The following is a 13,416-nucleotide window of genomic DNA, read 5'->3' as shown; positions in this document are numbered from 1 at the left end:
ATTCTTGAATCGTGAGGCAGTTGAAAGTTGTATATAAATAGAGGTAGGTGAGGATTGAATATGTATTTTATGAGTTACCAGAAAAAGAATCGCCTAGAGATATTATGATGCCCTGAGACCAAGTTGGTGATACGATATAATTGATGATGTTTTGGGAGTATCATAACCAAGATTTTCCTTAACATGGTTATGTTTCTCTTTTTTTTTGTTGGGGTGGCTACTAAATCCATCATTCGTTGAATAATTTTAACCAGCATCGATCATAGCCATTTAATTATAGGTAACTTACTAGTGAGCCCACCTTTGATCGAGTGCATTTGTCGTGGGGCAATCATGTGGTATTAGGAAAGAATTAGGAAGACTTGGAAACGCAAGTAATCCAATGTTCTCTTATGCTATATGGATGGAAATGTGTGACTGCCATTGCTGGCAAAATCACCTCCACGATTAGCACAGTTTTGGACCATAACGGAGGTAGAAGATGATCAGAATACAAAGAAAAACACTTGATTGTATAATGCGATGCCTGTAACGACTTCCATAGGTGGCCAGATTGATCATTCAATGAACCAAGGAGGAGCTGGGGATATATATATTTTGGTTAAATGGGTAGAATTATCAAATAATTGGATCTAATTTATTGACTAGCTCTATTCATAAGACACTGCTAATGAGATTTATAATAAGTTTTATGTGATGCAAACTAGAAGTACCAATTCTGATTTAGTTATTGCAGTATTAAGCTCATTGTTAAGAATGCAAACTATAAGGATATCACTGCTGAGCATAAATAAAATATTTAAAGTTATGATCATTATGCATTTGATTGGTATTTTCCAAGTTGATATTTATACTTTTGAGATTCGTCTTTTGCCATTTTCGAGCATTGTCTCAATAGAGGCCTAAATAGCTTAGCCTCAAACCACCTCCATGTTTTTTTCTTCTTCTTTTTGTTGATGCTTATATATGTTGTTGATGCATGTTAAGATAACATTCTGCCAATGCCTTCTCCATTGATTAGGGTTGGCCTTGCAAAATTCTGCCAAAGCCTTTATTGGCTAGCTCTATTTTTCCTCTGTGGTTTTATTTCCTTTGTGTTTGTTAGGTTGGCCTTGCAACATTCTGCCACTGCCTTCTCGATTGATTTATTGCTCAGGCGAGACCCTCCAACTCCTGGTGATTTTCTTCCCTTTTGGCACTTTAACTTTTCTTGCGTTATAGCTTAGTGTTGGTCAGTTAAATGGGTAGAATATGGTTTGTTTTATGTGTTTTCTGGCATTTATTCATCATTTATCCTACTAATTCAAAGATGATTACACCAAAGCTTTAGCTTTCTTTTTTTTCATATGTTTTTTTTTTTGTCTATTTTATGCACTTTTGTGCCCTTTGATTTTGGCATTCCAGTGGTCCTCTTGGAACACAGGCAGATATCTCCTTTTGTTTTCGCTACAATTTTTATTTTTTTTGTCATATATCAATGAAAAACGATTTCCTCAAATCTCATTCCAATTAGCATTCAACTTCCAAACTTTCATGAACACATTTATAATTTGATATTTCTTTTTAATTATATAAGTTTTTATACGTTTCCTTTTAGCTGCTTTTCATCAGTTCGAGACGCAAGACAAGCATAAACAAATATGCTCCAAGTGTTTAATAGAATTGAGAAGTGGTGATTATTAGGTAATGAGCTATGCACGAGCTAATACGAAAGTTCAATGGGGATCATGAGAGTTGAGAAAGATGAAGCATGGAACCAGTGCCTGATTCGATTATGAAAAATGTCTTTCAAGGGTTCAACTGAACAAGTTGAAAAAGGGGCAAAAAATGCAGTGTTTTCCTCTTTAACAACGTTGTTTACAGCTTTAACTCAATCATCATCAATCATGGTGTTTAAATGTGCTTATGATGAAACATGCAGAGCCCAAAATTGCAATGCCTATCAACGAAACAGATTACATAAAGTCGTACGTAGTCATCGAGAGCATCGTTGGTATTACCCACCAAATCATCACCGGGCTTATCAACTTGAAGCTGTTTTTTTCTTGCCAGCTGCAAGCATAGAGTATGCAAACCATCAACTGGTTAGTTTCAAGTTCCTTGACAAAAAGTTGAATTAAAAAGCTATATGCTATATTCATCAACATCCTAAGAGATTTTTGGGCTAGGTTTATGGGATTGAGACTAGGATTTTGTGGATGAATTTCTGTGATTTTGGCTGAGTTTTTTGGATGGAATTTCTATAATTTTAGCTGGAGAACCATGTTGCTTCTTTTATCATAACCTCTGGATTTAGCTGTTTATTCTAGTTTAGTGATTGGCTTCCAAAAGTGTGTATTTTTGGTTAATTTGGTTGCATTTTTTATTTTTTCTTTTCAATTGCATCCCTAATTGAATCAATTAGACCCCTGGATTTGGCACTTGTTACATATTTGTCCTTGATCCTTCAATTCTCTTAATTTCATTTCAATTATGTCCCCAATTGCATCCTAAGTTTTTTTTTTTACCTACCTTAAATTCAATTATATATCCCATTTTCTCCTCAACTATATTTTATCCCACTCTCTCTTTTTTATTTTTATCTTTCTTATTTTTTTAATTATTTATAACTTAAGTCGACACAAAAATAAATAAAAGTGATTAAAAATAATGAAATGATTAATATTGACTAGATTTACTAAAATAATATTTTTTTTTATGTTTTCAAGTATATAAAAAAAATAATAGAGTTAAATTTTAGGTTATGACAATATATGTTATAGTTTTATAATCTGAAAACACGAGATAAAAACATTACAATCACAGTATACTAAATAAGATAGAATTGATCATTGTAGACAAACATTCTTACATAAATTCATCATAGAAACTTAGTTTTGTATGCTGGTTATTAATGTGATGAAGGCATGGATAAGGCACTAATCTGTGAGGATATGGAAAAAAAGAGATGGGAAGGAATTCGATTTGTTGTATCTCTAGTTTATTTTACTCAGGTCCAACTCAAGTCCATTCGCTTTAGTTTTAGAAGATCCAACATCAAAGAAGCAATGAATGTAGTCTTGTGGTTAGACATGGATCTTTTAAGCCAGTGTGTGTGGGTGTGTGTGTGTGTGTGTGTGTGTGGAAGTATGCTGACAATGGATAAAGAACAGAAGGCTTCAACTTATTGGTTTAGCTATACTGTCAGTGTTAATGCTTGAAAATGTTGTTGCATGGATTGCTTTTTACTTACTAATAGGATTATGTGCTTTCTGCAATATGTTATTGTCATTAGAATTCAGGGTGACATAGAAAATTAAAGAAAACATTCTATGTAGGCAGCTGCTCCCAAAAATTTCCAAGTTCAGCAAATATAATAAGCTCTAAGTTGTATCTAGAAGGTCACTAATGGAATGATTATTTTACATTACTTTTTCCAACAATTGGCAGCAATTTGTGATGTGAATTCATGATCACATAACCCATATACGATAAAGATAAATCCTGAAAAGTTAAAGAATCATTTTTTATAGGAATGGGATACATAGTTACTATAATCAAAGTACCGATATTATTGGAATGAACTCCTATATAACGATTAACGAATTACGAATAGAAAATATAAGAAAAGCACCACAAGATCAAGTTATACTTTGATAAATCAAATTTGTTCTTCATCCCAGCAAAGAGAAAAGTGTTGCATAATGCAAAACACAAGTTTATTCAAAACACCATGGCTTAAGAGTTAAAACCTAAGTACAAGCTAAATAACCATATTTATACTAGGTAAAAACATCGTAAACAATTCTGAAAAATAATAAAATAATTCTAAATAAAATAGAAAAAAAATATCTTAAATCAATTAGAAAACTAAGTGGCAATTCTTGCGTAGTAGCTTCTGGACCTTATCTCAAGGTCTTCCTGATGTCCAATTGATTTTAAATCTTAACTCAATATAAAAAAGACCTCTAAAACCTTCTGGTAAACTTTTAGCTCAATCCAACGATCGGGTAAAAAATTATACTTGTTAGCGTAAAACTATACATTAGAAAAATTCAGCTTGAAACTGACTTTAATTCATCTAAATAAGCATGAGAATCTTTATAATAGTTTCTGCCCATTAATTTTCTTATAGAATATGGAAAATACAAAACTATTTTGTCATTAAATACCACCAACCTTCATTTCCTTTTGTAGCTAGGATAAATAAGAACTCCTTGTAAGAAAATAATTTTGAAACATTAAAAAAATTCTTGCCATACTTGAAAACTATGTTACTGCCCATTATAAATCCTTGTAGAAATAGAAAAAGTCCCAAAATTAGTTATTGAATATCCTTGCATAATTAGAAAAAAAAATCATCTCTAAATAAGAGGTTCACAAGTCAAAAAGAAGCAAATAAAAAATAATTCTTATTGTATTTGCTAACTTGTATCACAATCCCTTTCAAAACTCCAATTGACCTAAAATTTTAACATGATATATAAAAATATATCTAGAAACTTCTAGTATAATTTCAGCTTAATCCAATGATCAGACTAAGATTTATACTTGATAGTGTAAAAGTGGACAATAAACATAATTACGCTAGAATGCAAATTTCCTTATTTAACCTTTTCTTATAGCATACCGTTTCCTCTCTCTTTAATGTGATTCATCCTTGAATCATAAATAGGTATAATGGATGTTATATAGATACCTTGTTTAAGCCTTAAAGCTTTTTTCTTGCCAATTTTCGCCTTTAACAACTTTGTATGAAAGTAGCAGCTCTTCTCTTTTATCTTTCATCATTTCAACATTGTTGCTCCTTTATCTTTAAAGCTTGACATTTATAGAATAGTTCTTGTAACTTATCAAATTCTTGCCTCAAAACCGCAACCATACAGGAAAGATCTTTGTGTGTGAGCGATAACCCTTCTCTATTCCTTTTTTCTTGGTGAATACATGACACAAGTAGCAAAACGAGATAGAAGACAAATAAGATATGATATAAAAACATGATGGAGAATGAGTTCTAACCCAAAATTTTAAATCTAAAACTATAGGTACCTAATCAAACCTGATAACTTTAATTTACCTTGTTACCCAAATGAATCATCTCTTATAAACCTGAATTTACGATCTTGTTTTTTTTTTATACTCCAAATAGATATTGTAAACATAATTAGATGTAATCTTTTTTTATATATATCAAAAGACCTTGAGCATAAAACTAAACAATAATGAAAAAGAAAAAAGAAAACAAAGTTAACCCGAAAAATGACACACAGACACACACATATGGAAACAAATTTAAACAATGGAAACAAATTTAAACAATGAAAACAAAGAAATCTGACCTAATTAATAGAACCAAGATTTGATGTTAGCTAATGCGGACTTGTTAATCACGAGGTCAAGCAACCTCTAACGAAGTTCAAATATAACTTAGAAATCTGAAAACCAGTTTGATAAAACCCTAACCTAGAGGTAACCTTATACCTAAAAACCAAATGTATTGGGATAAACTTAGATCCAAAGATAACCATGTACTTAAGAACCCAAAGTTTGTGAATAACACCACGAAGTCAATTAATCATCAATAATTCAGTTGTATGATCTTTATCCATGCAAAGGAAGGATGTTTTACCACAAACAATTAAAAAAAAAACTTGTGTTTATTATCTCCAAGGTGCTGGAATTTGCAACTCTAAAACATTATATAGTCTCCTCTAAATAAACCAAGTCAGGTTTGAATTTTGCCTTTTGGTTTTGTGAGATTAGGTATATTTTCAAATCGAGCTGAAATTTTACAAGGACATACTAGGCATATGAAACTATATTAAGGTAAAGTCTCAGGTTAATTGGAGTTTGGAAATATATTATATTAAAGCATCGCAGTTAACCAAGACCACTCATCTTCAGCTTCTCTCCTCTTGCTCCCCTAATCTCACTTTGAAACACAAAATCAAAAAGAAAAACTCAAATACAAATTAATCTTTGAAGATAAAATCATAGAAAAACTCACATTATTTATCACATCCTCTCATTTCACACAAAAGTTTCTTATTGTTAACATCAATTTCTTTAAAGAACCCAACAACAAAAGGTATATGGAATTGTTTTTAACAAACGAGATTTCAAAATCTATTAATGCGTTTTGTTATTGTTAAATCGTTAGAATATAGGTTTAGTTTCCTTTACTTAACAAAAACTTAATATTATCAGTAGTTAAAAATTGAAAATTGAAATCCTAAATGTACATTATGATGTTGGATATTCTGGTAGTGGTCTTAATATGAGTTCTAATGATGATTCTGAATATGAAGTATATGATGATTAAATCCCATATGATGAGGATGTATTTGAATTTTATAATAAAGCTTGAGATAGATGGATTCATAGTTTACAAGCTAATTTTTCTACTAATCAAATATTGAAGGGTACTTCTGATTCTAACAATAACTTGAAGATAAGAAGTGAAGAAGATGATATTGATGTGAAAGTTAGAGAGAAATCTAGTGATGAGGACAATAAGGATGAAAATGAAAAGGAGAAGAAAATAATAATAAAAAGAAGACAAATGTGGATCCAATTGTTGGTTTTATATGTAAGAGGTTTTGTAGTTGATGGATCAATAGAGTTTAAATAATGTTAAATTTTTTAAAATATAACTCACTTTAGAGATGTATTCCGAGAGTATGAGGTTAAACATGATATCAGGTTAAAAGATATATTAATCAGAAAGTTAAGGTAGGTGCTTTATGTATGAGTGATGATTGTGATTTGTGGATATATGGTTCCCTTATTCTTGATAGTTAGAAATTCATGATAAAATCATTGAAGGATAAACACACTTGCATTCAACAAGTATAAAAGATGCAAATTCAATATGGATAAAGTGCTATCAATAATTAGTGTTGGCCCACCTATATCCAATAAATCATTTTCAATGATTTTGGATTATAAATTTGGTATTAAGCCACACAAAATGCAATTATGGAGATCTGTAACAAAGGTTAAGATGTTTGTGTAAGGAAATCACAAGGAGTCTTTTAAAACACTATCTAGGTATATCCATCGATTAAAGCAATATAATCCAGGATCTGATGTATATTTAGGATTTAACCATAATTATAATTTGGATATCCATTTACCATGAAAGTTTCAACATATATATGTTTGTTTGAAAGCGATAAAGGAAGGCTTTGTTTTTGGATATAGGCTTATTATGGAATTGATGGATGTCATCTTAAAGGTCCATATAAAGACGTATTGTTGAGTGCAATGAGTTTAGATGAAAATAATAGATTGTTTTATGTTGCTTATGTTATTGCTAAGTGTGAAAACAATGAAATATATCATAGGTTTTTTTTTATATTCTTTGTATGGATCTATAAAACATGGAATACATCAAAGATAATTTTGCATAATGTATGACATACAAAAGGTTAATTTAACTATCATAATTTAATTGTATTAGAAATTTTATCTTTTCTAAACTTGCATCTATTTGGGAATTGTATTAACTAACTATCATAATTTACTTTCCAGAGTTTACCTGAAACTATTGTCGAGGTATTCCCAAAGGCAATGCATTGGCATTGTTGAAGGCATATTTATGCCAACTTCAAGAAGAAAGGTTTCGCAGATTGAAATTGAAAAATAGGGGTTTTAAGGTGTATTTACAGTTTTCACAAATCTCAATTACAATATTTATTTGAGAGACATTAGGGATGTTGACAATGGAGTTGTCAATTGGTTGAAGAATATTCCGACTAAGACTTAAGTAAGAGATATGTTTGACGCTAAAGTTAATGTTGATAATGTGACTAATAATATGGTCGAATAATTCAACAACTGGATTGGTAAATAAGAAACATGCCAATTCTTTTGTTATTAGAAAAGATTATATTCAAACTTATGGCTAGGGTTCATGAAAGATTTGCTCATTTTGAAAATTGGACAACAAATACCATATCTCATATTAGAAAAATGTTGAATAAATCTGTTGAAAAAATAAGGAACATGAGAAATATTGTAGATAGTTCTAATAAATACCAATTCTATGAGAGCTAAACATGGCATTGTGTTGATTTGGGAAAAAAAATCAATGTTCATGTGGAGAATGGGTAATGACTGATATTTCATGCTTACATGTTATCCCTTATGTTAATCATAAAATCATTGAGTTAGAAGATCAGATTAGTGAATATTATAGTATGTATACATTTAGAAAAGCTTACTTTGAGGTGGTACACCCATTATCGGAAGCTGATCTTGATCTTCAGGAAAATATAATTGTTCTACCTCTAAAACTCAAAAGAAGTGTGGATAGATTAAGAAACAATTGATAAACGAAAGAAGGAGAAGATCAATATGGTACAACTAGGAAAAGGTCTTCCATACTTTAATGCACCATTTATAAACAACATGAACATAATTACAGGACATGCCAATGAGATAGTACTGAGCAAATTGTTGGTGGCAATGCTGTGAAAGGATCTGGTAGTGTTAGAAAGGGATAGGTAGTTCTGGCATGAGATTAAGAGGATCCAGCACTATTGGGAGAAGGCTCAATGTTCTTGGTATCTCAAGAGTTTTAAAAGAAAAAAAAGGAGGCAAATATGGTAAAGGTTGTCATAACCCAATTCTAGGTTATTCCCCAAAATTTATTTATTTTCAAAATAAAAATAAAAAAATAAAATAAAGGTTGGCAATGTGGAGAAAGAAGGTTGGGTAGGATTTAAAAAATACAGAAAAATCAAACTGTAATTTTGGAGAAAAATCAAGATCTAATTGTACCTCATTATACCTAAAAGTGGAGAAAAAAAATACAAATTTAATGTCAAATTAAATGATTATTGGATGAATTTGCATAAAAATTAAGTCCAAGAACATAATTAAATTTTTAATAGGCCAATTTGATTTAATCATGGGCCAAATTGAATTTTAATTATGTTTAAGAATCAATTTGGGTCCAATTGAAGTATTTAAATAAGTGCAAGGACTTAATTATACTTTAAATTGGTCAAATTCATTTTATTTGGGGCTTAATTGGTAAAATATTAAGTTTGGGGTCCAATTTGGGCTTAATTGAGAAGATTGGAATTTTAAGAGATCAAATTTAATTTTTACCAAGTTAATTTATTGAAATTAGAGGCAAAATTGTAAGAAAATTGAAGTTTTGGGATCAATTAGAGGTCAAATTAAAAATTTTCACAACTAAGGATCAAATTGCAAAAGGCATGCAAATGCGGGGTTCAAGTTGAAGTCGGTTGGGGTTTAATCGCATTTAATCAAAAGTTTAGGGTCAATTAGGGGTGCAATTGCACAAAAATAAAAGCTGGAGAACTAAATTGAAGTTGGGCAAAACTCCCTAAATTAATTGTAAACGACGTTGTTTTGCATAAAAAAAATACTAGACGATGCGTTGTCTTGTCACTATTCATTATCTTCCCTGATTTTTAGCTAAACAGTTGCCTGAGTGGCTACTTTTCAAATACATTTAATGCCTCATATGTCCATCAAATTTGACAATTCATGAACCAAAATGATCACCCGATAACCTTTTATTTTATGGCTCGTTAAGGCTGAATGATAACATAGAGTCCCCGGTGCCAACTTAAAATGGCCACCTCAGGCAGCTTGAACTGTCAATTTGACAGGTCATGGTGCCTACTTTGAACCAACGGTTAAGATCCTTTCCAACCAAATTAAGGGTTGAAAGTTTTCTCCTGTGTAGACAAGATTACCCTCTTCCACCTTCTATAAATAGAGGTGGATTTCGTGACATGAAAAAGAAGAAAATCAGGTTAGAATGCTGAAAAAACCAATTATTCTCTGGTTCTCAGCCAACTCTTTTCTCTCTTCCTTCTCTCTCTACCGTGTCTTTAGCCTCACATACCTCACAAAAACCTTTCTCCTCCACCAACAGTTGGAAATATCCACCACTGACTCACCCTTAACCCCTTCAACAACCTACACCATTCATTGTCTTTTCGCTGGACTTTTCTTCCCTTTTCTCTTCCAACAACCAACGCCAGCGATTCCTCCCTCTCATCCGCAACTAGCCTCCACCGTTTCCACCACTGGCCTCAAGTCGTCCTCCCATGCTAGCCATCCATCGCTGCCACGTCAGGTGATCTGCTTCCCTTCCCCTTCTTCTTCTTCTTCTCCTTCTTCTCTCCGCAGTTCCATTGTTCATATGTGAACAATGGACGTAAATTATAATTCATGTCCACTGTTCCAGTAGACTTTGGGTCAGACTAGTTCTTGCCCAACCCAAATAATTGGTTTGGCCTCAAAAAAGAAAAAAAGAGATTTGTTGGGCCGAGATTGGCCCACCCAACTTTCCTGAGCTTGGCCTAATTAGCTGGGTCGGACCAGCCCATATATTATAAGATTATATATTTTAAAAAAAAATTCAAATTTTTTTTAAATCCTTTCAAATTTTTTTTTTGATTTTCTCAAAAAAATTTCAACCAATTTGGTTTAGTATTGGGTTATATTATTACACTGTATGATACAAACCCAATATTAAAATACTTGGTTTTCTCCAAACTTTTCAAAAAATTTTCAAAAAATTCTTAAAATTTTTAAATTAATTTCCTCTTTCTAAAATCAAAAATAATATTTTGTTTTCATGCATGTGGCCAAATCCTAAGAAATGTTTCAACCATATTTTTATAAAAAATAGCATCTTTCTCATGTTTTGAAAAAAAAAATTGATATTATAACCACTTTATGATCATTCATTAAGGTTTGGCCAAAATGTCAAAAACCTTTTTCCAATTTTTTTAGATTCTAAATGTAGACTTTAATATTTATGAGGTGTAAAATTACATGATAGAGTACATCATCGGGTGTTAAAGATACAAGATGTAAAATAAATATGATGCTAGAAACTGACTTTAGAACGGTTAGGACTTCATCCGATGGGGTAGAGACTCTCTCACGGAGAAAAATATGCCTTAGACTTTAGAAAAGACCAACGAATAGAAACCCGACTTAAAAAAACAATCAAACAACAATACAACTTACATTAGATAGGGTGCACTGGGGGTGATGTGTTTTCCCTTTGCATCGCTAGCCCCTTACTCAGACTCTAATAAACCATAGGTTTCTAATGTCCATAATACTAGGTGGCAACTCCTGAACCTTAATCATAATTTTATGATTAAATCCAAAAACTCTTCCCAACAACACACACACCTCATCATGACACACGATAAAGCTCATCGTCGTCGATGACGTCGCGGCTCCCCCACGATAGGGGTGATGCTGGTATATCCTCATCTCAATAATCAAATCAGACACATGTGATTTTCCTAAACATACATCGTAGTTTTATAGATTTAATGAAAAAAATTACAATTACTAATCAAAGTTGTTTTTTTACAAAATGTAGGTTTGAAGATGTATAGAAGACTTGTGACTTTTGAATGCTATTTTACTGTTATTTATATAAATCAATGTCATATTGTGGATCATTATGGTTATTATATTAGGTACCATGACAATTTAAATTATTTATGGATGCTTTATGTGCACATACTATTCAAGTAGCATGCTTTTGATATGATTAATATGAATTTGCTTGAATTTTGACCAAATTAGGGAATGCATTCATGCACTTTTCATTTCTTTAATATAAGCAATATAGTTGTTACAAACATTAACATTGTACACACTAAATTAGCTACTATAAATAATCTTACACTTGCGTTTCTTCATCCAAACTCTATATAGTTCGCCTTTCAATTTGTTCATTTCATTTGCTATTCAGTGAACATCATTAACATTATTAACATCTCTTTCCCCTCTCGTAGATGATTCAATTTCATTCATATGTTCACACCAGTTAATGATTTTGTTTTCACATAACTTATTATCGCATCTATAAAATAGCTTGTTTTTACTAGCTTTTGCTTTTGATATTCTGACTACAGCTCTCTTTCCACATTTCATACACTTTATATTTTTGGATTTTAGTTCATCCATGTTATACCAGCTTTGTATGTTATTAGTACTTGATGAAGATGATGCCATGTTCCTAATAATTTTGTATTATGGTTGTGTTGATTATAGAATTACGGTGAACATGAAAAAGGAATTGTTGAGATTTTATTTATGAGTTATGGTGAAAATTGATGTGGAATTTTGCCAGGTTTGACAAGTTTATTTGATGGAATTCTGGTGAAAAGAAGGGAGGATATGTTGAGGGAAATGATGGAGATGATGCTATATTTTTTGCTTGGTAATGCATGCTAGAATGTGGCTGGAAATTGTTGCTAGCTATGATTTCTGATATTTTCATAATTAAATGAAAACTACCAGCAACTCTCTTTTAAAATAAATAAATAAATAAATAACTCAACAACTCTAGTGGTGTTTTTGTTACTTTAACCTTTAGGGGTTCATTGGTCTTTATCACAAATATAATGGCAGTCTTGTAAATAAATACATGTTTTTTGCTGACTTTTTTCTACGTCAACTTATGAGAATATAAAGTATTACCTTCCATCAAAGTACATGATGAAAAGTTTAATATTTAAAAATATAGTTGCAAAGTGAAAAATGAACCAAACCTTGTGCTCACCATGACTTTTCCTTTTTTAAAATAATATTTAATATGTTAAAAAGATTAAATTGTATTTGTTCTCGCCTTATAATCACAGAGAAAACCCATATGAAATGATAAAAAAAAAAAAGCCATGAACGCAAATCTAAGAAAATTTGAATTTAAAGGCAATTTAATCATTTTAATTTCTAAAATAAAATAAAACACCAAAAAAGCCTCTAGACACTAATTAAATAAAATTTACTTATAAGGGTTATTGAGTAATTTTATTATTTAATGAAAATGTGAGATGACTAAGATGATCCTGGTGAATTTGATATTAACAATTTCATCCCGTGAAAAAAAAACATTTCATCGTCAAATCAAAGCTAAATGTTTTTGTGATAGAGGAGCAAAACAACAATTTTATTGTGCTTATCCTTAATAAACTTTGAGTGTGTGCATAGTGAATCCTTAATCACTTTTAACTCTTGTTTTAATATTATAAGGAAATTAAATGAATTGAAGTAATTACGACTAAATCCTTCTTCCTTTAAGAAAATTACCAACTATGTGTGTACGTATTTGATAATGTAATATAAGGTATTTTGGTAAAAATGTTTTTTAATTAAAAATACTTCAAACTAATATTTTTATTATTATTTTTGATATTAACATATTAAAATCATAAAAAAAATAACTTAAAAAGTATCAATTTAATATTTTTTTCAAGTAAAAAAAATTTGAAATATATTTTTATTTTTGATATCAATATTAATTTAACATTGTTTTTGAATGAAAATAAATTTAAAATGTATTTTTTAAAAATAAGTTAACTGCATTACCAAGCAAGGAGAGCATAAGTATGCTGCATTCTTCAAATTTAATTCATACTC

The 13,416-nt window shown here is 30.7% G+C and overlaps 1 long non-coding RNA gene across 2 annotated transcripts; it reads left to right on the top strand.

Annotated features, from left to right (window-relative positions):
• Window positions 1–408: 408 nt before the first annotated feature.
• On the top strand, window positions 409–12,267 carry LOC133679136 (uncharacterized). Of its 2 annotated transcripts, XR_009836110.1 has the most exons (3): window positions 409–1,176; window positions 1,598–2,084; window positions 12,128–12,267. It is a non-coding gene; the product is annotated as an uncharacterized LOC133679136 (long non-coding RNA). The 2 variants fall into 2 exon arrangements; XR_009836109.1 differs by lacking the exon at window positions 12,128–12,267 and having other exon boundaries at window positions 1,598–2,429.
• Window positions 12,268–13,416: the final 1,149 nt, after the last annotated feature.

The sequence above is a fragment of the Populus nigra genome, chromosome 19 (genome assembly GCF_951802175.1).
Source record: "Populus nigra chromosome 19, ddPopNigr1.1, whole genome shotgun sequence".
Lineage (NCBI taxonomy): Eukaryota > Viridiplantae > Streptophyta > Magnoliopsida > Malpighiales > Salicaceae > Populus > Populus nigra.
Note: the sequence above shows the minus strand (reverse complement) of the source record. Positions and strands in the feature narration are given on the sequence as shown.